The 27,479-nt window shown below is 43.8% G+C and overlaps 1 pseudogene; it reads right to left on the reverse strand.

Moving 5' to 3' along the window:
* Window positions 1-24,108: 24,108 nt before the first annotated feature.
* Window positions 24,109-26,355, reverse strand: LOC102440933 (annotated as a pseudogene).
* Window positions 26,356-27,479: the final 1,124 nt, after the last annotated feature.

Raw genomic sequence — 27,479 nt, forward strand, 5'->3', positions numbered from 1 at the left:
CTTTACTGTAGCAACTGACAATGCAAGCTGCAACGTCTGTAGTTTTCCTATCGATGTGCAGACAAGGAAATGCTCCGGAATCTGCTGTGAGGATTGACCTTATATTACTAGATTATCTTTCTCTTCAGATGTGAGCACTTTAAAGAAGGAGACGGCCAAGAGGTCCTCCACTCTATTGCAAGGTTCTCTTAAGTGGCAGGTGGATGTGCAAGGCCAAGTTTATCTGACTTGTGCTCTCTCCTCTTGCCTCTCTACCAAGTGTGAGAAAATTACCTTTTTTTTTTCCTTGTGAAACTGCTGTTTATATCTCTTGAACCTCAGGCAAGGGCATTCAGAATGTACAACATAAGGGAACAGAGCTCTAAAAGTGAGATTGGGGTGAGAATGAGGGAAAAAAAAACATGAGCACTCTTTTTCCCCTTCCTTAGGTTTAGAAGATAGTCCTCATTTTTTTTTTACATCTCAGTGTCATTACTGAACGTGTTGAAGTTGGAAGAGATCTTTCTGATCACATATTAGAAATGTAATAGTTTTAGAAATGGACACCCAGGCAGGTTAAATGACTGGCCAAGCTAGTCTGTGACAGAACCAAGCCTAGAACTCAAATCTCACTCCCATACAAAAAACTTCCCATGAACCTGTACTGCCTTTTTGCATTCATTAAAATCACAAGTTGCTTCTCTAGTGACCCTGTGCAGTGGCTTCCTCCTAGACTTTGCATAAGGAAACTGGAAGGGCTTCCTTTTCTGCCCTTCCTTGTTGGAGTGAGTGACTATCCCTATAACATCTCCTCTTCGCTCTCAAGGGGTACACTTCTCCTCTCCAATCTCAAGGATCCGAATGGTAGAATGACTCTGTGGGAACCTGACTTGTGATTGGGAGGGTGAAGAGGATGAAATGACTATAAACTTCATATTTTTAAAATATTATTTTCATGGCATACTTTTTCATTTCATAGTCATAAGCCAGTGAAATAAGCATTATCCTTCCCATTTCATAGGGAAACTGAGGCCCAGGGAGACAAGGAACTTGAGGAACTTGACCTTACTAAGCCTTATGGCTCTTCCACAAGACAAGTCTCTTGACCAAGTCACTCAGTAATTGATCTCTGTTTGGTCCAACTGCCAAGACTTTGCTTTTCCACAGCACAATCCAGCTCACACCACTGAAAGTTCTCAAGCAGAGGCCAACACCCCCTGCACATGTCATATGCAAGTGATTAAACCATTAGGAATTTGAAGCCTGTGACTCTGAGGTCTTTCCTGGGCTGAAATTTTGATAATCATCTATCAAAATTTCTCTATTATGTAAGTTTGCAGATTCCAATGACTGTCCTCCCCCCCCCCCGTTTTTTCATCTTCTCTCCAAAGAATGATTCAAAAGCCAAAAATAAGTAAATTGGGCCCCCTTTAAACTCGCTGGACGGCCCTGCAATCATATCATGCCAGCCAAATAATAACACTAAGAGGAGGTTTTCTCCATAATTTACTCGGCGCACTGGAGCTGGAGCTGGACAAGAGACACTTCATTTGTACAGGCAATTACACATCAATTGGTTATTAAAAGTGCCCTCATTGAGATGTGCTGTATAGAGGACACCAAGATGAACCTGGTTCCCCAGGTAACCAGCTCTACTGCGGACAGAAGGCAGATTTTCTGAATTTGGATTGGCGTCATTTCTCTTGACCCTGCCATTCTTCTTTGCCTTCCGTGTTGTGTGCCGCCTGTGTGTGGGCGGGTGAAGACAGGAGCAGTGGTGAGAAAGCCACAGTATGAATAATAGCCCAGTGCTTTTCTTGGAGCCCTTTCCTCCTAGGAAAAATAATTATTATTATAGTTAATTAAACACTCACCCAAGAATTCATTCCTTCGATATAGCCATCCAAATAATAAGTTTTGGGACTAACCTAACTACTGTGCTAGACACTAGAGGAGATATAAGAATAAAAATGATGTTATTCTTGTCAGCCTGCAGACTGAAGGGTCCCAGGTTCGATTCTGATCAAGGGCATGTACTTCGGTTGCAGGCTCCTCCCCGGCCCTGACCCTGGTCGTGGTTGAGGATTGTGCAGGAGGCAACCAGTCCATGTGTTTCTCTCACATTGATGTTTCTCTCTGGCTTTCCCTCTCTCTTCCACTCTCTCTAAAAATCCATGGAGGAATGTCCTCAGGTGAGGATTAACAACAACAACAAAATGATGTTATTTCTCCCTCTGACAAGTTGACTGTAGTAAGGAAAGGCACAGGCAAACAAATAATTTTAAACATTTTGATAAGTGCAGAAACAGAGAGAAATCCAGATGAAGGGGTGGTGGAGGGAGCCATTGTTCTCTCTAGGGCAGCTGGGGAAAGCATCACAGGAGATCAAAGGTGAGTGGAGCCTCGTGGCCATAAATGAGGGTTTATAAATGAGACAGATAAACCAGTCTGGAGAGTTCATCACAGAGGGAGGGGAAAGGTAGTCTAGAAAGAGGGTCAAGGATGTGCCAAGGCACCCAGTTGTCCATCTAATGAAGGATGTCAGAAACATCTGGCGGAAACAACCATGTAGACATGGATGCATTCACACCTTGGGCCAAGAGTCAGTGGAAAACAATCCGTGATTCTAAGGGATGGGATTGGCCCCACCGAAATCTTCTGGGAGGTTTTGTTTATTGTTGTTGTTTTTGTTTAGTTTAAACACAGACATTTGGACTCAGGAAGTCTAGAGCTGGACCTACGATTCTGTATTTTTAAAAGCTCTCTAAGTGATGCTTTTGAAAATGGGGCTCAGACCACACGAGAGAAATTGGGTTAGTGTCTAGGCTGTTACCTTCCTGAATGCTCGTTTTTTATGCCTGGGCTGAAACCTTGAGGTCTCGTTTAGTTATCAACTCTCAAGCAGTTTGCTTAATGTCATCTAGTCAATTGTATTAACTGCATCCCCAGAAGAGCTTAATGTTTCTCCAGTTGTGATGAAGATTTGGGAGGATGCCCAGATACAATGACAGTCCTTTGGCACCCGCTCCCAATGAGCTTCCCAGAAATGTGGCAGCAGCGTATCCAGAGATGCAGGCATTCCAGAGGCGCAGAAGAGAAGGGACCTCTGTCTACACTGTGTGGACTGCATGGGAGACTCCCATGAGGGGGAGCAGATATGAGGCTAATGGGTTGAATGGGTCAAGATTAAGGGGAGCTTTTCTTAAGGTGAAGCATGGAACATTTAACATAATGATGGAAAGTCTTCATTAAACAACCTATGAACCAAGTGTATTGAAAAGTTCTACACAAAACATATATTATAAGGAACAATGGGGGACACAAGTAGCTCTTACAATCTCTAGTTGAAGGAGGGGTAGCATACACACATGTGAAAAGTAGCTGTAGTCATTCAATCATCAACTGATATTTTTCGCTGCCCTAATAAGATAGGTTAATGGCCTGCAAAAGCAGTTTTTATTGATGATATATATTCTTTAAGCACTTGGAAGCAAGAAGCTGTCAAGGATTCATAAAAGAAATAATGCCTACCCCCTAGGAGCTGTTGCTGTGAAAATGCATTACTTTATAGCTTGTTCTCCCCTTGGTTTTATTGCCTATCAAAGTGAGAAGAGAAGGATTAACATTTGTTGAATGCTTATTAGAAGACAAACAATAAGTGAGGTGCTTGTTGCTTATTATTTTAGTCTCTCAAAGACACAGTGAACTGATGTGACTATTGTTCATTAGAGATGCAGAAACTAAGTATATACCTTACCTGAGATTAATACCCAGGTGGTGCATGAAAGAACTGGAATCACCCAGGCTGTGTTCCTTCCCGAATGTTAAGATGCTTCATTAATGGCTTCCTCAGATAGTGTCATCCAGTATCGTTAATCTAGGCAGGTGGGTGGACTTGAAGAACCCCTGATGTTCTGGGCATCCATTCTGTGACTAGCACAGGACATAGAACAGAGTAGGAACTCTATGACAAATGATTGACTTGAATGGAAACTCTGTAAATACTAATTCGTTCATTTGGTTTGTACAAAAATAATGCCCTCCTTGTAATTTTCTAGATGCTTGGATTATAACAGTGAACAAAATATGAAAAATTCTCTGTCCTCATGGAGCTCATATTCTAGTAAGGAGACACTAACAAAATACAAGAAACACCATAAATGAGTAAATATGCTATGTTTGAAGTTATACTAAGGAAAAAGAAATAAAGAACAGTGGCATCAAAGCCAATCACAGCTTCTGATCAGCTTTACATAACCAGAATTGCCAAATTTGGCTGGTTTAATTCCAAATAAAAATGAAAGATTCAAAATATTTTAGTTAAGCCATTATACTCTCCTACAAAGAAATATGTAGTTCTCATATTTTTTTTTATTTTTTTTGGTTAATCCTCACTTGAGGATATTTTCCCATTGATTTTTAGAGAAAGTAGAATGCAGGGGGAGAGACACAGAGAGAGAAACATTGATGTGAGAGAGAAACATCAATTGGTTGCCTCCCACACTAGTCCCTATTAGGGGATTAAGCCTTCAACCGATGTAGGAACCCTTGACCAGAATCCAGCTCAGGACCCTTTAGTCCGCAGGTAGACACTCTATCCACTGAACCAAACCAGGTAGAGCTATATTTCTCATATTTAAAAGAGCAAAAATAGATCATGGAATTTCTAATTCCCTTAATGGTGAAAACTCAGTTTTAAGAGAATCAGAAATGGAAACATGGAGAACCAAAAATAAAACCAAAAAAACAAAACAGAAGATGCAAAAATTCAAGAGTAGGTGTGGCTCAAACACATGCCTAAGGCAAGCTGGTTCCTCTGTCCTCTATTCCGTTGATGGAGAGTGACAGATGAATGAGAGTTACCTATGCACAAAGATGGAAAGTGACCACTAAATCAAGACACAGTGCGCTCATCCCAGAAATGCAGGACCTTCCTTCCGTTACTGTCAAAACAGTTATTTTTCAGTAGCAGATAACGCAGTAACCTCTGCCCCAACTTTGAAAATAGAGGCAGTTCTAGTCACTAAGTTATCACCCAAATTCTGGGGCAAGCCTGAAATTCCCACTCGCCCCCACAGAGGGGTTGCATGTGGAGTTCCTGTGGAAGCCCAGATCGGCAGCCACCTTCTTGATAGAGACAGACTCAGAACAGAAAGAGTCAGATCAAGAGGAGAAGAAAAGCTGATGAGCTTTCTGGACTTGAGACTTTTTCAGAAGAATCTGGAAAGAAGTTGGGTGGCATTTCCTATCTCAGGTCAGGGAAGAATGTACTCCTCCCTCTAACCCAGTGATTGATGGACTCTGAGCCCCACCCCTTCGGGAAACCCGCCTTCTCTCAAGGGTACTTCTTTATGGATACATAAGGAATATTGAGTAAGATCTCAAAAAAAGGTCATTGCATATGAAAGGAAAGGAACAAGATGGTTTTTCCCCCTGAATGTCTCCTGTGATGCAAAGGGTCCCAATTAGCAGAAGGTAAATCAGAATAACTCCATCTTCTCTACCATTTCCCTTTGGCCTTCCTCCTGGGACTGCTTGTCCTTCTGTGGTTTTGAAGAGCAGGCTTCCCTCAGATTCGAGTCCCTTTCATCCCTCCTCTGCTGGGCTGGGTGTGCTAACCCTCTGGGAAGGCAGTGCACACACCTGGCTCTACTCACACGAGGGGTGCAGGGTAAACGCCGGTCTGTAATGCGTCTCACCTGGCCCCCCTATCTGAGGACTCCTACCTTTCTTCTTCTCTGATGCTTTTTTTCTTTGGTAACAGTAATGGGGCTGAATATAGCCACACTTTAAAAAAAAAAAAAAAAGGAAAGAAAGAATAAATAAAAAGTCTGTCCTGGTCTGGAATTACTAACCATTCCCTTTCCTATACTTCAAGGCTTTTGTGTGTTTTTTCCCCCTCAAACATCCTCTTAATAGGCCTACCTGTGCACCCTACCTTGATCCTCCTTTTACTCTGTTCACTGTGTCTTTTTCCATCACACTTTTGATTTGCTAGCATATCCCCAGCATCCTCCCCACAGTCTCACTTCACTGCTTCCTGTTTTCTTTTAGTGAGTCCTCCACCAAGAACTAGACTCTACTAATAATCAAAGGTTAGATGTGCATTGAGTCAGGCATCACAGGCAAATAAAATCCAAAACCCCTAAATTGTCTACGCAGTAAAGGTGTCCATAACAGTTACACACACACACTCTCTCTCTCCTAATCATAAATACATTAATGGGTCTCACAATGACCTCAATTAGCACACAATTTTCAAACAAATTTTATGATATTTCTCTTGTTTTCTTGTTACAGGTGTTAAACAAAAACTAAATGGAATAAATTCCAAGATCTAATTGGCTTTCTTGAGCAGTTCATGAGTGGGGCAGCATCCCCTCCAGCAAACAGAAGAGAAACCTCAGTCCCATCTACAACACGGAAGCTTTTTATAAACAGAAGGTGGGTGGGGCAAGGAGGTGGAGAGAGTGAATTATTTCAGGCAAGGATGCCTTTTCTGGGAGAAGTTAGGGAGTTTATCAAGCAGATTACCTCACTAGTGTTCATTCCAGACCGGTTTAAAATTCCACTCCTGGGAGAGACCGAAACTATGATTAGGTTGGGAATTAAGTCTTGGTGGGCTCAGCAGAGCCACTCCATTTTGGGTCTGTTCTTTCTTCCCAACACAGGCCTAGTGCCTGTAGCCCGCAGGGTGGTAGCAGACTTCTTGGATACCATGTTCAGTGAAGTCTCCACACTTACTGACCTGCTGGCACAGAAACTCATTCACAAATAGGAGCCCTCCCTGCCCTTCTAAAACTTCCCTCTATCGTTTATACCCCCTTTCCCCATCACAGTGCTCCCCAAGCCAGCATCATGAGAATCCCGGAGGCATTTCCTGCGTAACTACTGCTGTCTGGCGTCCCCTGCCCTGAGCACCACTCTGCTCTCTCCCCTTGGAGCAATGGGACCTCATTGAAGCGGGAAAAGAAAATAGAAAGAGGTCAGAGGCCTTGAAGACAAGCGTATTCACCTCTATTCCATTTTATGAGAGGCTACCCTCTCACTCTCCAAAGGTGCTTGGATAAATAAAAGCTACAGCCAGGAGTTTGCTTTGTTGACCTTCACGCTTGAGGACGTGGCGGAGAAATTGCTATTAACTAGTCCCCTTAAATCATTCTCTGTGTGGCTTTCTTCTGAAGTCCTCACCCCAAACTGTAATTTGTTCTTGTATGTTCCTCTAGCCACGCCTGTCTCCTCTTCCTCATTTCCCTTTGAGAGCTGTACATCCTGAGAGAGGGAGAAGCCCTATGTTCGAGGTTCCGTATAAGATATCATGAAGTTAAATCAGGGATGCAGCACCTTGAGTAAAAGCATAAAAGCAGCCCCTAAGTTTCCAGGAAAAACACATGAAAAATATTGGGCTGTCAGACCTGCTGCAGCTCCGGAAGGCTCAGGCCTGTCCTCTTCCTGCAGAGCATGTTATCAAGTCCAGTCCCCTCCCCCATCACCCTACTTAATTGTTGCATCCAATAATTAGAATCCCTTTACAGATAAGAAAACAGAATTTGAGAGGTTGAGTGATCTGTTTAAGATCCTATACTGCCGGATGGGACTGGACACACAATTTGCAGGGTTCTACGCAAAATGAAAAGCAAAGTTTCTTGAAAAAACAAAAACAAAAAAACAAACAAAAAATGACTGGCTTAGCTCAGTGGTTGAGCTTCGATCTATGAACCAGGCGGTCATGGTTCAATTCCCGGTTGGGACACATACCAGGGTTTCCGGCTCAATCCCCAGTGTGGGGCATGCAGGAGGCAGCCAATCACTGATTCTCTCTCATCATTGATGTTTCTCTCTCCCTCTCTCTTCCTCTCTGAAATCAATAAAAATATATTTTAAAAAATACTAAACATTTCAAGATGGCAATAGTGGAACCTCAAATCAAGTGTGGACCCCTCCTATGTGTGGGGCCTGTGTGACCACATAAGTCATGCACTCATAGACTGGCTCTGCTGCTGGATGGAGAGGGAGCCAGGACTCCAATTCAAATCTTTGAAGTCCAAGTTCAGCTTTCTCATTCCCTCTGGGAAATGAGAAAGATGGACTTGGGTCAGACTTCCATTCCCTGGCCTGCCTCCAACCATGGCTGTGACATTGCCTGTACCCTGCTGACCTGACATACATCCCTGTTTGCTCTACTATGATGCCAGGGCTTAGGGTGGATAAGCAATGTCGTCTCTGGTCTCTCCACAAGTCTGTGATATTCCCCCTACATGCTTGAGCACTAGTGGACAACCATCTCTACAAGGGTTCTGAAAATGAAGGGAAAAAGAGCTCTCAAGGATAGATTTCTCCAGATTTTCAAACTGTCCATGTGCCTTCCTTTCTTTCACTTCCACATCTCATATTCACTTCTCCTGCCTACCCTGATTTAATTTATTATTCAAGTGTGATCATTTGGAAAGGTAAAATGAAGGAGGAGGAGCAGCAGGAGGAGGAGGAGGAGGAGGAGGAGGAGGAGGAGGAGAAGGAGAAGGAGAAGGAGAAGGAGAAGGAGAAGGAGAAGGAGAAGGAGAAGGAGAAGGAGAAGGAGAAGGAGAAGGAGAAGGAGAAGGAGAAGAAGGAGAAAGAAAAAGGGAAGGAGGAAGGAAAGAAGGAAGGAAGGAAGGGAGGGAGGAAAGAAGGAAGGAAGGAGCCCTTGAGGGCTCACACTGTGCAGATGGCTCCAGATTCTCGCTCGACCCCATTATCAGCGGACTTCACTCCGGGATGATCCACTCTGCAATTTGTATGGCGAAGACACGCTTTGGAAACCAAACTGGTTATTACTGCAGAAGATCCTGCCTCAAGCAACAGTTTAAATGTTTCTTTTCTCCCTGAAATCTGAACATATTCATCAAACTGTGTTGCGCTCCTGGACTTGCAATTAATCACAGCTCGTTTCAAGCTTTGTTAATTAATACCAAGACCAGGGACCCAGTGGAGGGCCCGGATTTAATCTGTGGTCCTTTAAAATTATTGTAATCTGCTAGAGGAATAACTGCTGGGTTTTAAATAGCCTTTGCATTATTTTTTTCAATCGTGCATTGCCCAGAAATTAAAAGATCTCCTACGATAGAGCTGGCGAAGGAGCGCCCCAGGAATGGCCTCATTTTGCTGTTGTGAGGCGACATCTGGCCAGCAGAGGGCGTAGGGCGGAGCTACAAGCACCATGTGTTCAGAGCTACACAGAGTGACTGCTTTAAAGATGGAGAAAGAAAACCAGAGTCCACCAGGCAGCTTCTGGCAATAACAGAATCCACAAACGAGAGAGCCACCCGGTGGGCTCTGGTCTGGTGAAACTAGAAAGAAACATCTTCTGTTTCTTTTTCTCCCCTTTGAGCTACTAAATGGGAGGCATCCCTGAGTCTGACTTTTGCCCAGTAAGAAAGAGGGCTCTGTGAAAACAAAATGATTCCAAAAGAATAGGGAACTAGTTTATTTGACATTATACCCCGTGGTAACTGGTGGAGCGCAGGAGAATGAGGTTGCTGGAGCCTTTCGTGTTTTGTTTCCTTGGGTTGCCTTCCTCCCGTATGTGCTGCAAAGTACCTCTCTGTTTCTGATGAGTATTTATTTCCCGCAACCCAAACGTTTGGAGGAACACTAGGCAACCACAATTTATGCATTGCTTCCCACCAGTGCTTCACGTGTTAGCTCAATTGCTGAAAAATTTTGGTTTTGAAATGAAACTGGAGAGGATAAATGATCTCTGGTTCTTAATAGAACAATAGCAAAATATTCCAGAATACATAAGGATGCACGTATAGAAGAGTATTAATGTGTAAATATCACCAAAGGAATGATTTTCTAAAACACTAAGCATTGGGGGGGGGCAATATGTAATGCTTTCAACAATGAAGATTTAAAAAATAATTCAAGATAAAACACTGAGCATGAGCTACATACCTGCAGCCCTTTTCTCTCCCACTTCCCATCCCACTTCAGCTACCCCAAAGCTCCTACATCCAAACATTTTGACGTATGTCTCCTGGTTTCACACATGATACCCCCTTAGCCTTGAGTCCCTGCAGGATTCTGTTCATGTTTTAAAACAGACCCAAAACTCACCTTTAAATTTTTTAAAAAAATTATAGTTGACCTAAATGCTACCTTTTACTCTGAAGTCACCCCTATCTGCTTCAAAGGCAGGTACTCAATGATTGTTCACATTTTAGTGCACATTTATCCTTGCCCTTATCACACTGCTTTTTAAATAATATGGACATATTTTTATACCCTACATGTATAGATCCTTATCATACATTATGGCAGGTAATAATAGGTAAATAGATATAAAGATATAAATCTTTGCTTGTAAACTTTAAGATGCCCAAGAGTGGTGACATTATCTTTTTCATCCCTTATATACTCGGCCCCTAGGACAGTGTCTGTGATATAGAAGGTGTTTGATGCATATCACTTGAATGAATCACTTGAATGAATACATACAGGTCAAGTCTTTGTGTAGTCTTATTTTTTAAAAATATATTTTTTATTGATTTTAGAGAAAGCAGAAGGGAGAGGGAGAGAGAGAAACATCCAATCAGTTGCCTCCCACATGCAGGTCAAGTGTTATTTTATAAAAGGAAAGGGAAGTACTAGCCGGGCAAGTTACTTGTCTAAAGTCACACAATTAATTGTCAAGCACATTAGGCATAATTCCAAACCACAGAGTTGGTAGACAGCCTCAGACAAATTTGTTCTTTCGAGCTGCATAATCGGCAAGAAACCACATAGTTATATGCATGGGAGGAGGGAGTAAAGAAGACTTAAGTCAGCTCTGAGTGGGCAATATGTAGAGCCCAAATGGCATCTACCTCGGAGGTGCAGCACAATTTAAGAGTGAGTGGGGAAATCTCTGACAGGTTAGAAGCTCCAGGTTATAGGGCTAATGAGTCTTGTCTCTGCCCCCCACACCACTATCATTTTTGAGACCTAGGATGAACAGTGTGGAGATTTAAATGAAAACAAAACAAAACAAAACAAAAAAAAACCTGTCCTGCTGGTGTTGCTCAGTGGTTGAGCGTCCACCCAGGAACCAAGAGGTGGCTGTTTGATTCCCTATTAGGGCACATGCCCCGGCTGTGAGCTCCATCCCCAGTAGGGGGGCGTGCAGAAGGTAGCTGATCAGTGATGCCCCTCTCACATTGATGTTTCTATCCCTCTATTCCTCTCCCTTCATCTCTTTCTAAAAATCAATAAAAACATATTTAAAAAAGCAAACAAACCCTAATGTAATTGGACTTCAATATTTTTCAGTTGAGGAGATGACAAGCCTGTGGGGGCTCACAGCTAAGCACTCAAGTCCAAATCCAAACACTTGCTAAAGGCCAAGAGCAGAAGCTCTTGCTCTGAGACAAAATCACAGTGTTCTCAGGGACTTGAACGGTAACAGACAAGAGCTGGTTGAGTGTGAGAAGAATAAGGGAGCATGATTCCAGTGGCTGATGCCACCTCGCCTTGCCTCCCTGTCAGAGATGCCGTCAGAACTAAAGGGCGCTGGTGAGCCTTAGTATCAAAGATATAGTCAGACCTGGCTGGTGTTGCTCAGTGGTTGAGCATCAACCCATGAATCACGTTTTCATTCCAGGTCAGGGCACATGCCTGCGTTTCTGGCTCCATCCTCAGTAGGGGGTGTGCAGGAGGCAGCCCATCAATGATTCTCTCCATTGATGTTTCTCTCTCTCCCTCTGCCTTCCTCTCTTAAAAACACAACTGCAGTCAAAACTAGAGGGCGCTGTGAGCCTGAGAGCTGCCAGAACTCAAGGGAGCAGCACATGATAATGTGGTTCAATGTTGATGTGGTTCAATGCTGCCGATTTCCCTGTTATTCAAAAGAAGCAAAACCCGGGTATTGGCGTGTCCTCTTGATTTCTCAATAGTCAACGTTTATTTGTCTGTGTGGGCTCTGCAGCCCAGGAGGACACATGTTTCCGGGCAGAACCTGTGAAGCACGGATAGCCGAGCCCTGCCTCAAATCGACATCTACCTAGAAAAATGCACTTGCTGTTCGAGTGTAGGGAAGACAATTCTATCTCCAAGCAATTTTTCTGCAGATGGCAGATGTTAGTGGGGGGCGGGGGGGGGCATATGTATGTTTTCGCTTGAGCAGTTTAGGAATTCATAGAATTGCTTCTACGTCCTGTTCGAAAATCACCTCTGCCTCAGGACAATAGGCCAAACCATCAATGTGGATTTCTGAGACGGTCCCAATTTAAAATTTCCTTCTTGGAGGCCAGCAATTTTCAAATGGTATGCCGCCAGAATTTTTGAAAAATTCCTGCAATGCCTGACTATTTAGTCAGGGGCAGTGACCTCTTTTCCCTTAGCTTGCCAAGTAAAATAAAACAAGAGCCAACATAACAAAGTCATTGGGTATGCACGAATCCAAATCATACCTATGTTTTGTCCGATCGGCAAAAAATATATATTTTTTGGTGTGCTGCAGAATTTTAGTCATTAGTTTATGGTGCCAGGAGATGAGAAAGGTTGAGACTCACTGTGGCAGGCAAGTCCTGTAACAAGGATCGTGTCCAGTTTTGAGGGTTGGGACATATGGTGACAGTAGCCATTGCTGTGCTGCTACAAAAGTTACTATGGGTCAGGATACAGCATGGCCCTCTGCTAATGCAAGGACACATGCTTTCCCCCACAATTCTGCAAGGACACCTTGCCCTGCTCCTCCCCTTGGGATGTCCAAGTGCCTTGGAGCATTGCATGGTGGGAGTTTCCCTTGTGGGGTCAAAGGTCAGGGGTCAAGCCAAGTCATACCCTGTAGATATCTGCTGGGCAGTCACTGCCCAGGTGCTGGATGGGAGTCCCCTCCTTCCTGGGCAGGCGCTGAGAGAAGGCGGTGGCCAGCAGTGGTACTCAGGTGGACGGCCATCTCTCCATCTCCTCACCACTGCCCGACTCTTCTCCCACAGAACATCTGGGCACTCAATCAGCGATTCCCCCTGGGTCCTCTCCCCCTGGGCTCTCCTGAGCCCCTTTCTCCCCTTTTCTCCTATGTCTGTCTTCCCACTTTAGCCCAGGGGAATCAGTTGTTGCCATTGGGGGGCGATGAGGAAGGAACCCTTTTCTCTCTTAATGATCCCAGGCATTTTCCTCAGAGACACTCACTCAGAGGGAATGGCATGCTTCACAGACACAGGCATAGTCTGCTTCATGGTTTGGGCTTTTGGAAACCAAAGTACGTAGATTCATAGGCGATTTATTCCCTGATCTCTGCTCTGCCACACCCCTCCCTGGGGGAAATCTAAGCCCGGGGATCTGTGTAAAATGAAAATTCCCTGGCTAAAATTCTGTGTGCCCACGATCCCCAAGAGCTGTCTGGGAGTTTCCAATTCTCTCTTGGGTCAGGTAGGACCAACCATTGCACCCTCTGCCCCCCACCCCCACCTCCTGCAAATGAAACGGTCCCAAGGCCTCCAGAATTCACCCCTGCACATCTCCACACACAGGCTTCGCTTGGGTTTGTCTGTGAACCTCCCCAACATCGTCTTGTTAAAAATAAGTGGGGTGAGGGAGGTGAGAGAGAGGAGGGAGCGGGGAAGAAAGGCAGCTGGGAGCCCAGCCTCAGCAAAGGGCCGCTGCAGGCTCCGCTGAGAAGGGCACTTGTTTTCTCACCCCGACTGGCTGCCTCCTGATGCAAAGGCCATGGACAAATCCCACCTTCTCTTCTAAGCTGCTTTATCCCTGGAGCCTCATGCAGTGTCAGGAGAAAAAGCAACTGCTGCATAAAGAAAGCAGCAAGTCAGAGAGAAGAGAGCCCAGACCATTAGCTCGTCAGTTCACACAGAAGATTTCCCCGAGCACAGGCAATGCCCAGCATCACCCCTTTCGGCCCTTCTCAGCGCCTCCGCCTTCACCCCACCCAAATGGAAAGACCTTTGTTCAGCAGAAGGCATGCGGGCTAAACGTGTAAATTCCAACCTGGTATTTAAGAGCTAAACAAAGATTCCCCTAAGTCTCGAAAGAGCTCTCCTGCCTACCAGAGAGGGTGACCAGCAGAAGGGCATCGCGTTGGGACCAGGTGTCTTGTCTCCATGGCTCCCTGTGAAAATGCAGTTTGCCTCTGCATGAAACAAAAGCAGACAGACATTCCTTCCAGAAGTTCGCAGTCTACAATAAAGCTCACAATCAAATGCAACATGAATTTTCATAAGTCATATCTACAAGCAGTATGTGTGTTAAGTCCATCTATTACAGCATGGTGAGAAGGGGTCTGGGTTTACAATCAAGATCAAAGGATGCATTTCAGCTTTGTCACTTCCTAACAGCTGTGCAAACTTGGACAACTCAGCCACATTCCTAAACTTCCTAGAAGGGTCCCTGGCAAAGAATACGTACTCAAGAAATGTTAGCTATCCTTATTGTTTGGTATTATGACTGTTATCATTAGTAGTATTACTATCATCATTGTTTTTTGTAAATACTAGAGGCCCAGTGCACGAAATTCAAGCACAGATAGGGTCCCTAGCGGCTGCTGGCCACTGGTCGGGGCCTCCCTTTGTTCAGTGTCACCCCCTGGTGCTTAGTGAACATCAGAGCAAGCGGTCGAGCTCCCGGTTGATCAAACTTCCGCCCAAAGAAACAATTTGCATATTAGGCTTTTATATATATAGATGTTTTTATTGATTTTTAGAGAGAGAGGAAGGAGGAGGGAAAGAGAGATAGAAACATCAATGAGAGATAAACATCATCAATCAGCTTGCCTTCTGCACGACCGCTGCTGGGGATCAAGCCCACAACCCAGGCATGTGCTCTGACTGGGAATCAAACCAGTGACTTTTTGGTTCATGGGTCAGCGCTCAACCACTGAGCAACATCGGCGAGGCTATCATCATTATTAAGTGCAGGCAATAGTATTTACTGCACACAGCCATGTAGCTCCAAGAGCAGCCTACCACCACCAACCTGTCCTAGTAGCTACTAATCTGCATGTTCATCATAATTCATGTGCCTGCATAGTTCCAAGTCTCCCTCCTGGCCCTCCTCTGTTGCTTCAGGAATCTATAGGACTGGACTTTTAAATCAATGCAAGATTCCATATCCTACCTTTTAAATTTTTAACACATTATACCAGTCTAACTGTAATTTTGACTTTACTGTCATATGCCGCCATCATTAACCACTTTGTTGGGGACCTCCCCATCTATCTTTCTTCTGAAGCTGTGTCTTTATAAATGTCTTTGCCTTCCCCTTCCTGTATCCATATCCTCATCCTTTAAGGCTCAACCTAAATTTAAATTCTTCCAGATGCTTAGCTATTTCTTCATACCAGGCTGTGATTAATTAAGAAAATCTGGGCCCAGCCAGCATGGCTCAGTGGTTGAGCATCAACCTATGAACCAGGAAGTCATGGTTCAATTCCAGGTCAGGGCACATGTCTGGTTGCAGGTTCGATCCCCAGTGCAGGGTGTGCAGGAGGCAGCCGATCAATGATTCTCTCTCAGCACTGATGTTTGTATCTCTCTCTCCCTTCCTCTCTGAAATCAATAAAAATATATTAAAAAAAATAAAAATGTGGAAAGGACACAATGCATAGGGTACAGGATCTGGGTCCCACTGCAGCACAGCACAGCACAGATATCAGCTGGGTGCAGTATAGTTATCTTGGGCTAGAGTGCTGCAAACTAGCAAATACTTAAATCTGCTGCTTTCCCAACTCCTTCCAGGTATTTCCGGAGGTATAAACTGTGAAATGAGTCAACCTTGGATTAGACCCCAAAGTTGGAAGGAGTTATACTTGACTTAAGAAGAATATTGGATGGAAAGTATTTCATTTTATAGAAAGACGTAAGTCAAGCCAGAAACAAACAGCAAACATTGGACTAATTATTTTCGATATGACATGACATCGGTACATAACATGCTTCGTTATAGTGGCAACTGACATCTCTGAAGTCCAGGTCCCAGAATGCAATTCTGCCCTGCATAATTCTGAGAAAGATGTTCCAATGACAGACCTAGACTTCTCCCCTAAAAGGATGTCACTGCGCTTGGCATTTGTTGTCTACGCCATTCATGAGACACTAATCATGATCTTCTTACGTTGCAGACATTTCGCTCATGCCTAACTAATCTTTTGTACTTGATTTTAAGTTCCTGGAATTCGGGGCCCTGTCAAATGTCACAGAGCCCATTACAAAGCCCCACATAGACTAGCCACGCAGGCAATGTTTTCCGAGTAACTGCTGCAAGTTGAAAGACTATCTCATGTGCTTCCGAGTCAGCCTGTCTTGGGTCTTGTTTGACTGTTATTTCTTCTGGTAAACAACCCATTTTATAAAATTGTGGTGAAGATAAGTAGGATGGGGTTTGTCAAATACAATTGTAGTGACTACCCTATATGTGGTGGACCATTATAATAGATGTTATTGCTATCATATGTGACAGGACAAAAAGTTTAGCATTGACCTTTCCTTCCACCTTTCTTCTGACACCAACTTCCTCTCAATTCTTTCATTCCTCGGTCTTTAAGAGTCATGTTTTGCCATGCTGACCAGTTTGGGCTTCTCCTTGTGTGGAATCAGGAGAGAAGGAGAAACGGAAAAAGACAAAGAGCTCTTGGTCTAAAACTGAGGAGAAGACTACATGTGGCGGAAGGGAGTGATGGAGGCAGCTGGGCGGAAGGAGGGGATTTGGAAAGTATTGCTGTGATCTTTGTAGTTTCTTGTATTTATAAGTGTGACCACGCTCTATTCTCTTCTAAAGAGTCTGAATTATTTTCAAATGATCTCTTTGGCTTGTTTGAGATCGGAACCTCTTGGGTCACAAATCTCTAAACACTAGTAGATATGACTAAATGATACATTTTATTAATTACTTTAGTCTTCATAATGTGATCAACACACAGATCCAGAGAAACAGACTAAATGAGTGTTTATTCTCTGAAGAAAACGCTCGCCATGGGGGTGCACACCCACAAAAGTACCAGCTCCGCCCATCACTGCAGGAACCAATCTGTGGTCTTGATGGCGGGCAGGTGGGAGACAAAAGTGGAAATAGCCTTGAGGTCCCAGGGTATTAAGTTCTTCATTGGTCAGTTTTGATCTACAGTTTTGGCTCCCACATTCTTCATCTTTAAAAGGTAAGCCTGCTGATTCCTGGACCATTCAGTGAGGCCTTTGGGGATTAAAATATATATAAAATAGGAAAGCACAGACAGCAGGACAAAAGAAGCCTGTTTTAATCTCATGGGAGTTTAGGAGTTTTTTTTTTTATTTCAGACAAAGTGCTACCAAAATCCTAGGACCCTATGAGATGATTTTATTCCCGCTCATTTAGCCAACACATATCTGTGATCATACTCTTGACAGTGGCTACAGTAAGCGCTATAGGTACGTTGTTGCATTTAATCCTCCCAAGTGACCTGATAGATCATATTGCCATCCCCATTATAAAGACCAAGAAACTGAGATTCGGAAGGAGTAGCAACTCACCCTAAAGGGAACAGCGAGCAAACGATAGCATGTGTGACTCCAGATCCCAGCTGTGGACCATGAAGTGAGGAGAGAGCATAACCAGGAGTGTCTGAAGCGCAGGCGTGGGGCCTCCTGCAGGACTGGAGACTTGATTTGTCGGTCCCAGTGTCAAATGAAATATCAGGGCCCCGTGCTCACGACTTAGTTCGAATTTGAAGATGGCAGCCCTTCTAACAGGAGGCCCTTCTAAGAGGGGGGCCTTGTGTGACTGCACAGGTGCCTGCCCATGAAGCCAACTCTGAATTTCTGAATCCATCCTCAAAATGTATCCCATGGGCTTAACTTCCCCAAGGACAAGATGTTTAATTAGGACACTTTATATCTATTCATTTATTATTATTATTATTATTGTTATTATTATTTGCATCCTTAAGTTGGAGGAAGCAGGACTTGCCCAAATGTTAAGCTGAGAAAAATTGGACCTGCTCCCTCCTACTGGCCAGAGAAAGCTCTGCTTTCAAAGTAATGAATGTCAGTGCAGCAATCCCTTCATCCAGATTTTTCTTGGGGAGTGGAGGGAACTGTAAGAACCAAAAACACTGAAACGAAACACAAAAACACTGAGAGAAAAGAATCTGGCAAGAAAGATCAGCCACTCTGGCCTCTGCAGAGTAAAAATAGTACTGGTGCTGTGCACCAGCCCAGCACAGCTGTGTCACCGCAGAGCTCCCAGCTGTTGACAGTCATCACGTTGGCTGAGATGTGGGCTCTGAGGATGCTGTGTGTTATTACATAAGTAATATCTTTAATGCACAGCAACACTATATTTTGAGCAGAGCCATCAAGGCTGGGAGAATATGTACCAATACCACATGTTTTTTCCCATTGTATTTATTCATTTATTTTAGAGAATATGTCCCTTGAGCACCCTGTGCTGTGGCAGTTAGAAGCTCTTACAAAATTTAAGGCACACATATATTATCTGTAGCTGCTCACAGGGACGGCATTAAAACTCTAGTTACTGCCACCCCACAGGACTTCCTCCGACTGGATTTCTCAGAAGTCAGGTGAGTTACTGAATCATTTTCTCCTGGCCCCCGCTTTCCTCAAGCATTCCAGAAGTTGAGGGGCTGGCCAGCCAGGAAGTTCTCAGGAGCCATTAGGAAATAAATCTTAATACAGAAAACATCAGTAAAATCAATAGGATTTGGCAGGTCCCATCATATATCAAAGAATGCAGAAAATAGAAAAGAAGTAGCGGTCACCCTCCGTGACTTTTACCATAGTTCATTCACCCGTCATTCAAGCTGGTCCCGGGGTCCGGAAATGTTCTCGCCTTATTCCTGGAGTGACCATATATTATGGGTTTTCTGGGACTGTCTCGATTTTAAATATTCTGGCCTATTGTCCCCATAAGTGTACTTGGATTTGTCAGGCCTTGTGCCCTGGTGTTTTGGTTGAGAAAATATGTCCTCTGTGCTTGTTTCTCACCATATCCACAGTGAAATTGAGCTGTGTAACCTTGCATGGGTTTCTTAAGCCTAGCTGGGCCTCAGCTATTCTTACCTGAAAAATATTGGAACAGTGAAGGAGCTGACTAGGCCCATTAGCCCTCCCTTTCAGAAGCACTAGAACCCATTTTTAAATAGTATCTATAATAATAAAAGCGTAATATGCTAATTAGAGCAGACAACCAAAGACCTTCTGGGCATCCTTCAGGACGACTTTCTGGATGAAGCCATGCCTGTGAGGGCTGAGCCCCTTGCACGAATTTCGTGCATCGGGCTTCTAGTCTTATGTAAAACCACAAGATGTAACACTGATGAAATAGAAGCTGTTCTGGTTGAAGTGGGTGACTCACCCACTCCCACACCTGAGAAAGGTGTTTTCTAAAGCATTTCCTTTGAAACCTCAGCCTCTGAAGCATGCAGTTGGAAACCCTTGGACTGGTGACCTCTATGTCCTCTTACAACTTCAATGAATGCTGTAAGACCCTGAAAAGTGTGCAAAGTGTAAAGGATTGGGTGGCCATGCATGGGGAAAGCTAGAAGGAAGTAAGGGGTCAGCAGACGTAGCTCCACTGAGGGGCTCTTGAACACATTTATCAATGATCACAATGTGTAACTGAGTGTTACTGGTCTGATTTCCTATGCATTGGGTCACTGTGACTAATGTTGTGGCCCCACCCCATAACAAAGAAACAGAATTTCCGGAGATGAGGCCCAGAAATCAGGATTTTAAAAAGATTCCCAGGTGATTTGAATGTGCAGCCAAGGTTGAGAACCACTGGGCTAAGGCTTGGGTGGATGAGGTAATTGGCTCAGGAGTACACATGTGGTAAGTGTTAAAGCCAGAACTCAGTCCTAGGACTGAACTGCTTTGGAGCTTTGGTTAGAACCGTGGTCGGCAAACCGCGGCTCTTTGGCCCCTTGAGTGTGGCTCTTCCACCTGCGGGTGCGCATGTACAGTGGGATTGAAACTTCGTGGCCCATGCGCAGAAGTCAGTATTTTGTGGAAGAGCCTGTATTTTGTGGAAGAGCCACACTCAAGGGGCCAAAGAGCTGCATGTGGCTCGCTCGCGAGCCCAGGTTTGCTGAGCCGCAGTTTGCCGACCACTGGGTTAGACCTTCTGGGGCATGGATTTGTCCATCGCACGTCAAATGTGACTTGCTCAGAGGGACTGGCAGTGACAATGCAGGCACCCTGTGTCACTTGGAAATTGAACAGGTTCTTTATGCTTCTTTTCTTCTTCCTGAGAAGTGGAATCGAGCTGCGAACAGAATGAAGGCACATCCTTCTGACCAGAAGACTTGTGTTACTGATCACTTCGCGTGCCACATGGTGTTGAATGGTATGCAAGGCGTGTTTCTTAAACGCAGTCTGTGCTCTCCGAGAACTCAGAAAATAAACAGCCATTGCCACAGACACTTATGGGTGAAGAGCATTCCAAGAATGAAAACAAGCCATGAATTGAATAAAATACATGCATCACAGGACGATGCATTTATCACGTACAATTATCATGTGTGACAGGGCGAGGATGAGTAGGTATCGGACAGGCAGATGAGGAGAGACCAAATGGCAAAGAGCATGGACTTCGGAGGCAGAGTTTGAAACTATCATTGGTGGGAATGACCTTGAGGAACTTGACCTTACTAAGCCTTGGCTTCCTCCTGTATAAGTAGGAGCATTTTGAGGACCTCATAAAACTGTTTTGAAGATGAAATGAAATAGTGCGTATGGAACACCCAGCACCAAGTTCTAGCACAGTGTGATCACCTGGGGACATTAACTGTGAGTAATGATGTTGTTATTACGACCATCACTGTTGCTTAGCACAGACTTGTGAGAGCCCTGGAAAGGCCATCAGCCCTTCCTGGACCCATGAGGAGTAGGAAGTTCAAAGGGAGACCTAGGTTTCTTTCACTAAGATGTTGAAGCAGCCCATAGACTTTATGCCTAGACTCAGTTCTTAGGCTTCTAGTGAGAACTACCCTTCCATTCCCAATGGCCCCAGCCCACTGTGCTTGTACCTTGTGTGAGGGGTGGAGCTGTCTAGCTCTCCCAGATATGCAAATTGACCACCTTATCCACCACCACCTCCCCAGAAATGAGCACCTTTACCTGATGTCTTCCTTTGTTTGAAGCAATTTTGAAAGTTTTCTTCCTTCTAATCCTTTTAAAAAGGCTCTAAGGTAGGACTTAAAGAATTAACAACAAGGGATAATTAATTATGTCATGTTTTGATACATTAATAATTTTATACCCAGTTAAGTTGAAAGCACACTCAAGTCATTCTCATTTTAATTACAGCCATTCTAACTCGTGGATGTCCATGTGTTTTTTTCCTAATTATCAAGTGTTCTAATGCGAATAAACAGGTAATTCCCTGGGCTGTTCTCTCTGTCATCCTTCATGTTGAAACTGCCTTTCTTCTTGAATGGCCCTAATAAGGTGAACCACTGTCTGAGGAATTCACTTTCAGCAGTGATGTCTTTTCTAAGACCTTTTTATTTTCTCGGAAACTTGCTAAAACCTTAGCTCTTAACCACCGTGCCCTACATACAATGAGGATCACCTGGAATTGTAAAGTGAGTTGAGATATGTGTGTAAGAGGTGCCTTGGGAGAGTCCCTATAAATCTGAATTCAGACCAGAGTAGAGAGGAGGTGGTGAATCACTTAGGATGTGAGAAGAGCTGATTGGAGACTTCCGGGCCCTGTCTTTTTGAATTAATTAATTGCACTCCTTGCCATTTCCTGGCACCTGAAGTCTTTAAAGACCTAGAGTTGAAATCTAGTAATACCACAGAGGCTAGTTTGAATATTTTCCCTTTGTCCTGATACGTTCTGAATAGATCATTACGAATACTAATCACGTCTATTAATGGAATGTCTTGTTTGCAGGAATTTTTGCATATGTTAACCCTAAATCTCATTAAAAATTCTTTAAAGTAGATGTTACTAATCCAGAAAGAGAAACCAATAAAAACATAAAAATGTCTACAAATTTCCTATGATTTTACATCTGATGAGCCACAGAGTTAAAATTCAAACCTGGAAACCCTGCCTTTCTCGTTTCAGCTTGGTCCACATCTCCATAAAGCAGGATCCCCAGGAGAAACAGAGTTTGTTGAACTCCAGGAGAGGTTCCCCTGACTCCCACACTGCTCTTGTGACAGCTGTGGGTGGAGCCTGGAACAGAGAGATGGGGGGTGCAAGCTATTTTCAGAAAGAGCCACAGTTGGGATGGTGATGGCTCATTTCCATACAAACCTGCCCAGACTCAGGTGGGACCTCCTGAGGCAGTTGAGCCCTGGGGGTAGCCATTCACCACAGTGGCTTCGGAATGCAGAGGGATGCAGCCTGCCCTTGAGAAGGGAAGGGAAGGGTAAAGCATTTTCGAGCAGAGTTAGCAAACTTTCTGTAAAAGGCCAGGTAAGAAATATTTTAGGCTTTTTGGGCCATATGGTCTCTGTCTCAGCTGCTCAAAACTAGTGTTTTGGAGAAAGCAGACATAGACACTACTTAAACAAATGGGAGTGTCTAGGCTACAATAAAACTATTATAGACTTAAAGTGTGAATTTCATGTAATTTCCATGTCACGGCGTATTATTCTTTTGCTTTTATTTCCCCTAGACCTGTGGGTTGCGACCCCTTTGGGGGTCGAACGACCCTTTCACAGGGGTCGCCTAAGACCATCGGAAAACACATACATAATTACATATTGTTTTTGTGATTAATCACTATGCTTTAATTATGTTCAATTTGTAACAATGAAAATACATCCTGCATATCAGATATTTACATGACGATTCATAACAGTAGCAAAATTACAGTTATGAAGTAGCAACGAAAATAATTTTATGATTGGGGGTCACCACAACATGAGGAACTTTTTTGGGACACCCTGTATCTCTATGCTATAACTCATTATATTAAAGGGTTGCGGCATTAGGAAGGTTGAGAACCACTGCCCTAAATGCTTTAAATGTAAAATCCATTCTCCGTCTAGTACAGCCATGCTTAGCAAGGGGTGGGCCAGTTTTGGCCTCAGGATGAAATATGCTGACTCTGTTTTAGAGATTCATATTGTTTTAACTTATAATTTATAATAACAGCTAATAATTTTAATGATTATTATGACTGGTATATGGTTTTAGGTTAGGATCTTTTTTAAATTATAAAATAATTTTCATATAAAAGTATGTATATACATGTATATCCCACTTTGAATAATTATAAAGGCAGTGTTTATTAAAATACACTTCATTTTCTTTTCTTTTTTTATACACTTCATTTTCAAAATGTAAGAAAATCATCTATTAAAGTGTGTATACTTTTTTGGGACACCCTGTATCTCTATGCTATAACTCATTATATTAAAATGAACAAACACTAGCTTAAAAAATATAAATTGCTGATACCTTTGAAGCCACTGGTCTTCTCCCATGCTACACCCTCTCTATCTCTTGACAATATATAAATTTTGTGTCTCTAAGTATTTTTTCTTTATTTTATAATATAACTCAAGTACAGAGAAAAAGCATATGCATAGTTTAACATACAATTATAAAGGGAATTCCTAACTTTATTTATTGAGCAGAGAAATAAAAACGGAACATCACTAGCACCTTTCTCATTATGCTTCTCCATGAACACAATCCCACTTCTCTATTCTCCCAGATATAGTGATAATCATTTCTTGCTACTCTTTTCAAATCTTATTCCGTCTGCCTATGCAGCCCTTAAAAAAAATCTCTTTTTCTCTATCTAGACTTGCTTTTGCATGCCATATGACTGGAGTCATACTACATGTATTATTTTGAATCTGGCTTCTTTCATGGGGTCGATGGTATTTAAGATGCTTAGTTTTTGACAATTTGGTGGTATCTCATTTTGGTTTTAATTTGCATTTCTTCATTAATGAGATTAAACATTTGTTATATACTTAATTCTTTGTCACAGCTGAGGTTCTTAGAAGTGGCCCGGCAAAGTTCCTTCCTGCCTTCTTCCTGCCCTGACCCCAGGTCTATGGCTTAAAAATCAGGGCACCAGGCTGGGGCCCAGCACCCCAGGAGCCTTTGTAAACATGGCAGGTACAGGCAGGGGGAGCTTGGGGGAACTGTAGGAACTGGTGGGGGCAGCCAGAGGCAGGGGAGGGCAGTGCCCACCACCACAGAGCAGGCATAGCAGCCCCGCTGGCTGCTCTCACGGATGAGGAAGGTACCATCCACTTGCCTACTTGCTGTTCAGCATTTCCTCAGCCTGCTCTTGCCCACATACCAGGTTCAATCCTCATGGTGAAGGAGGTCATCCGCATCCTCCATCAGTGCATACTGGTCTTCATTCTCATTTTTGATTCCCAACCACCCGTTGATTTTCTTCTGCCGGGCGCCTTTCTGGCTGAGCCATATCCGGCACTGCTCTCGGTTCTTGCGCAGCTGCATGAGGTCTGGCTTCAGGCTGCTCATGCGCTGATCGAACTCCCGGTTGTCCGAGGCCTGTGTCGGCAGCTCCTGTTCAGCTTCCTGTGGCTCTCGTGGGTCCCAACGATGTGAGACTTGCACCGTTCTGAGTTCAGCAGGATCCTCTGCATCTCGTTTTCATTGCCCTCACGCCAAGCGCTCTAGGTACTCCTGGCTGCACTTCTCTTGAGTCTGGCCCTGCTCTTCAAAGATCTCGATGGTTTCATTGAAGGCTTCCATTGCGGTGCGCTTCATCTGCAGCTCCTGGGAGGTGCGTGTGTGCTCCTCGTGGAGCTGGTCGTACTAGCGCAGTGATGGCGAACCTTTTGAGCTCGGCGTGTCAGCATTTTGAAAAACCCTAACTTAACTCTGGTGCCGTGTCACATACAGAAATTTTTTGATATTTGCAACCATAGTAAAACAAAGACTTATATTTTTGATATTTATTTTATATATTTAAATGCCATTTAACAAAGAAAAATCAACCAAAAAATGAGTTCGCGTGTCACCTCTGACACGTGTGTCATAGGTTTGCCATCACTGTACTAGCGGCTCTTGTCCCAGCTTCAAACCAAGGTAACAAACGAAACCTTTAATTCTGATCTTCCTCGCTGCAAGGGAACAGCAAATCTCAATCAAAATAATTTCCCACCAGAAGTCACGTCCAAATACTGCGAGACTGAGGACTAGAGGGCTGACGATGCACATGCGCAATAACAGGCCCACGTTCTAGCGGTCAGTGCCCAAGCTCCTCCACAATCCCACAATCCTCTGGTCCCACACTTCCGGTTCTTCTAGCTCCTCCTTAAGTGGTGTTTCCTTCAGTCCTGTTGCAACCTCCAGGGCCTCTAGCTGGAGAGGGTTTTTCTGTTTGGCGTTGATAGCTGTTTACTCTTTGGAATCAGTGATGTTTCGGGAGCACAGCCGCTGCCATGAACATGTGGGTCCCAAGCGGACTCATGAGACAACCGCCCGTTCAGTCCCCGGCTGGTGCCGTCCTGGTTCGCAATGAGAAAGGTACTGTGCTGAGCCCTTTTCCAATCAGACCTTCCTCTTCCTTCCCCAGCACACTCCACACCTACTCCGGCCAACCACCCCAACCCCGCAGAACCTTAAGGCCTTCCCCCCTGTTTCTTCGACTCTCCCCCATCAAACTCGCACCCTATCGTGTTGCCTAGGGGCGCCCCTACCCGCTCCCTGGGGAGCAGGCCAGCCTGGGCCAGGGGCCTGGTGTTCTAGTCGCTGGCTTTTTATATAGATAGATTTGTGTTGAGAACTTGATATTTTAAATAATACAGTGTGCCAAATATGCATAGTTATTCTCCTCCCATTCATTGGTATATTATTGCTGTTTCAGTTGTTTGGCCATTCTCTAATGTTCAATGACTTGGTGGTGCTATTTGCATTAATTATGTATCTGCAAAGTATGCAGCCTTTACTGTCTTTAGTCAGGTTTTCTCCCTTGTTTTATATTTTCACTTACCTATAAAGGGGTTGGCTGTAGTTAACTTACTGTTCAAAGGTGTGCTTCAGTGGTTCTCAACCTTCTGGCCCTTGAAATACAGTTCCGCATGTTGTGACCCAACCATAAAATTATTTTCGTTGCTACTTCATAACTGTAATGTTGCTACTGTTATGAATCGTAATGTAAATATCTGATATGCAGGATGGCCTTAGGCGACCCCTGTGAAAGGGACGTTCGACCGCCAAAGGGGTCGCGACACACAGGTTGAGAACCGCTGGCTTAAGCTCTTTTAGACTGTTAGTGTTTTACTCCTCACTGTTGAGTGCCTGTGTGGCTTACAAACTGCTACCCCAGTTCAGGGAATTTACATTATGTTGCCACATGTCCAACCAGGAACTCATAGTTGTAGTTTTCCTCTGTAATCACTTTGAAGCGACACAACTTTCCACATTTACCCCATCTTTCAGGCGGCCAGAAATGAGTGTCATTTTGCTTTTATGCCTGGCTTTCTAGGAGTCTCTCCAGCATCCGAGTGACTTATTGTTTGTCACTGTTTGGTCTGAGCTTGTGTTTAAGCTGTGTGTGCCAACGAAACATCAACTCTTGATGGGTTTATGTGAGTCTTGGAAATATTTAAATTTGCCCCATATCCTGCTCTGATTGTTCCTGAGTGGGTGTACCCTTCCTGAACCCTGGAGCTGACTAAGAATCAAAAATCTAGTTCTTTCTAGAAAGTCTCTTTCTAAGCTTCTCTATATCAGCGATTTTCAACTAGTGTGCCCACAAGACTTTTTAAAACATGCAATACTTGACTATCTAGTCAGAGGCACTCACCTCTTTTTCCTTAAATTGTTAAATTAAAAAAATGACAACAGCCTACACAACAATAGCTGTCAAATGTGAATGAATCAAAATTATACCCTTTTTTGTTGTTGTTATAGAATTTCAGTAATTGATTTGTGTGTGCCATGAGATAAAAGAGGTTGAAAAAGTTCTGGATGCTTTGCCATTTTCCTTGTATCATAGAGCTACCAGACTTCTCTTAAATGCTCTCTAGCAAAATCCCCATCGCTGTCCAATGCTGTGAGGCTTCAAGTTCTCTATAGTCTCTTTCTATAGAGGGGAACTTTCAGCGAGTTTCCCTCAGGCAGAACCGTAGAGTTCTTCATCTTTGTGGGTGCCTTCCCTATGGGAAGAACTCCAGCAACACTGCACCAGTGGTGGGGTGTGGTCTTGCTTTCCTTTTAAAATACCACTGCTCATTGACAAGGCACCTGGTCACCTAGGTAGTCTGAGGGAGATACACAATGAGATTAACATTTTCCTGCCTGCTAACACAACATCCATTCTGAAGCCCATGATCAAGGAATAACTTAAACTTTCAAGTACTATTTAAGAAATGCATTTCATAAAGCTATGGTTGCCATACACAGTGAGTCCTCTGATGGACTTGAGCAAAGTCAATTTAAAGCTTTCTGTAAAGGATTCACCATTCTAGGTGCCATTAAAAACATTTCTGAGTTCTGGGAAGAAATCAAAATATCAACATTAATAGGAGTTTAGATGAAGTTGGTTCCAACCCTCATGGATGACTTTGAGGGGATCAAGACAT

This window comes from Myotis lucifugus, unplaced genomic scaffold (genome assembly GCF_000147115.1).
Source record: "Myotis lucifugus unplaced genomic scaffold, Myoluc2.0 scaffold_250, whole genome shotgun sequence".
Taxonomy (NCBI): domain Eukaryota; kingdom Metazoa; phylum Chordata; class Mammalia; order Chiroptera; family Vespertilionidae; genus Myotis; species Myotis lucifugus.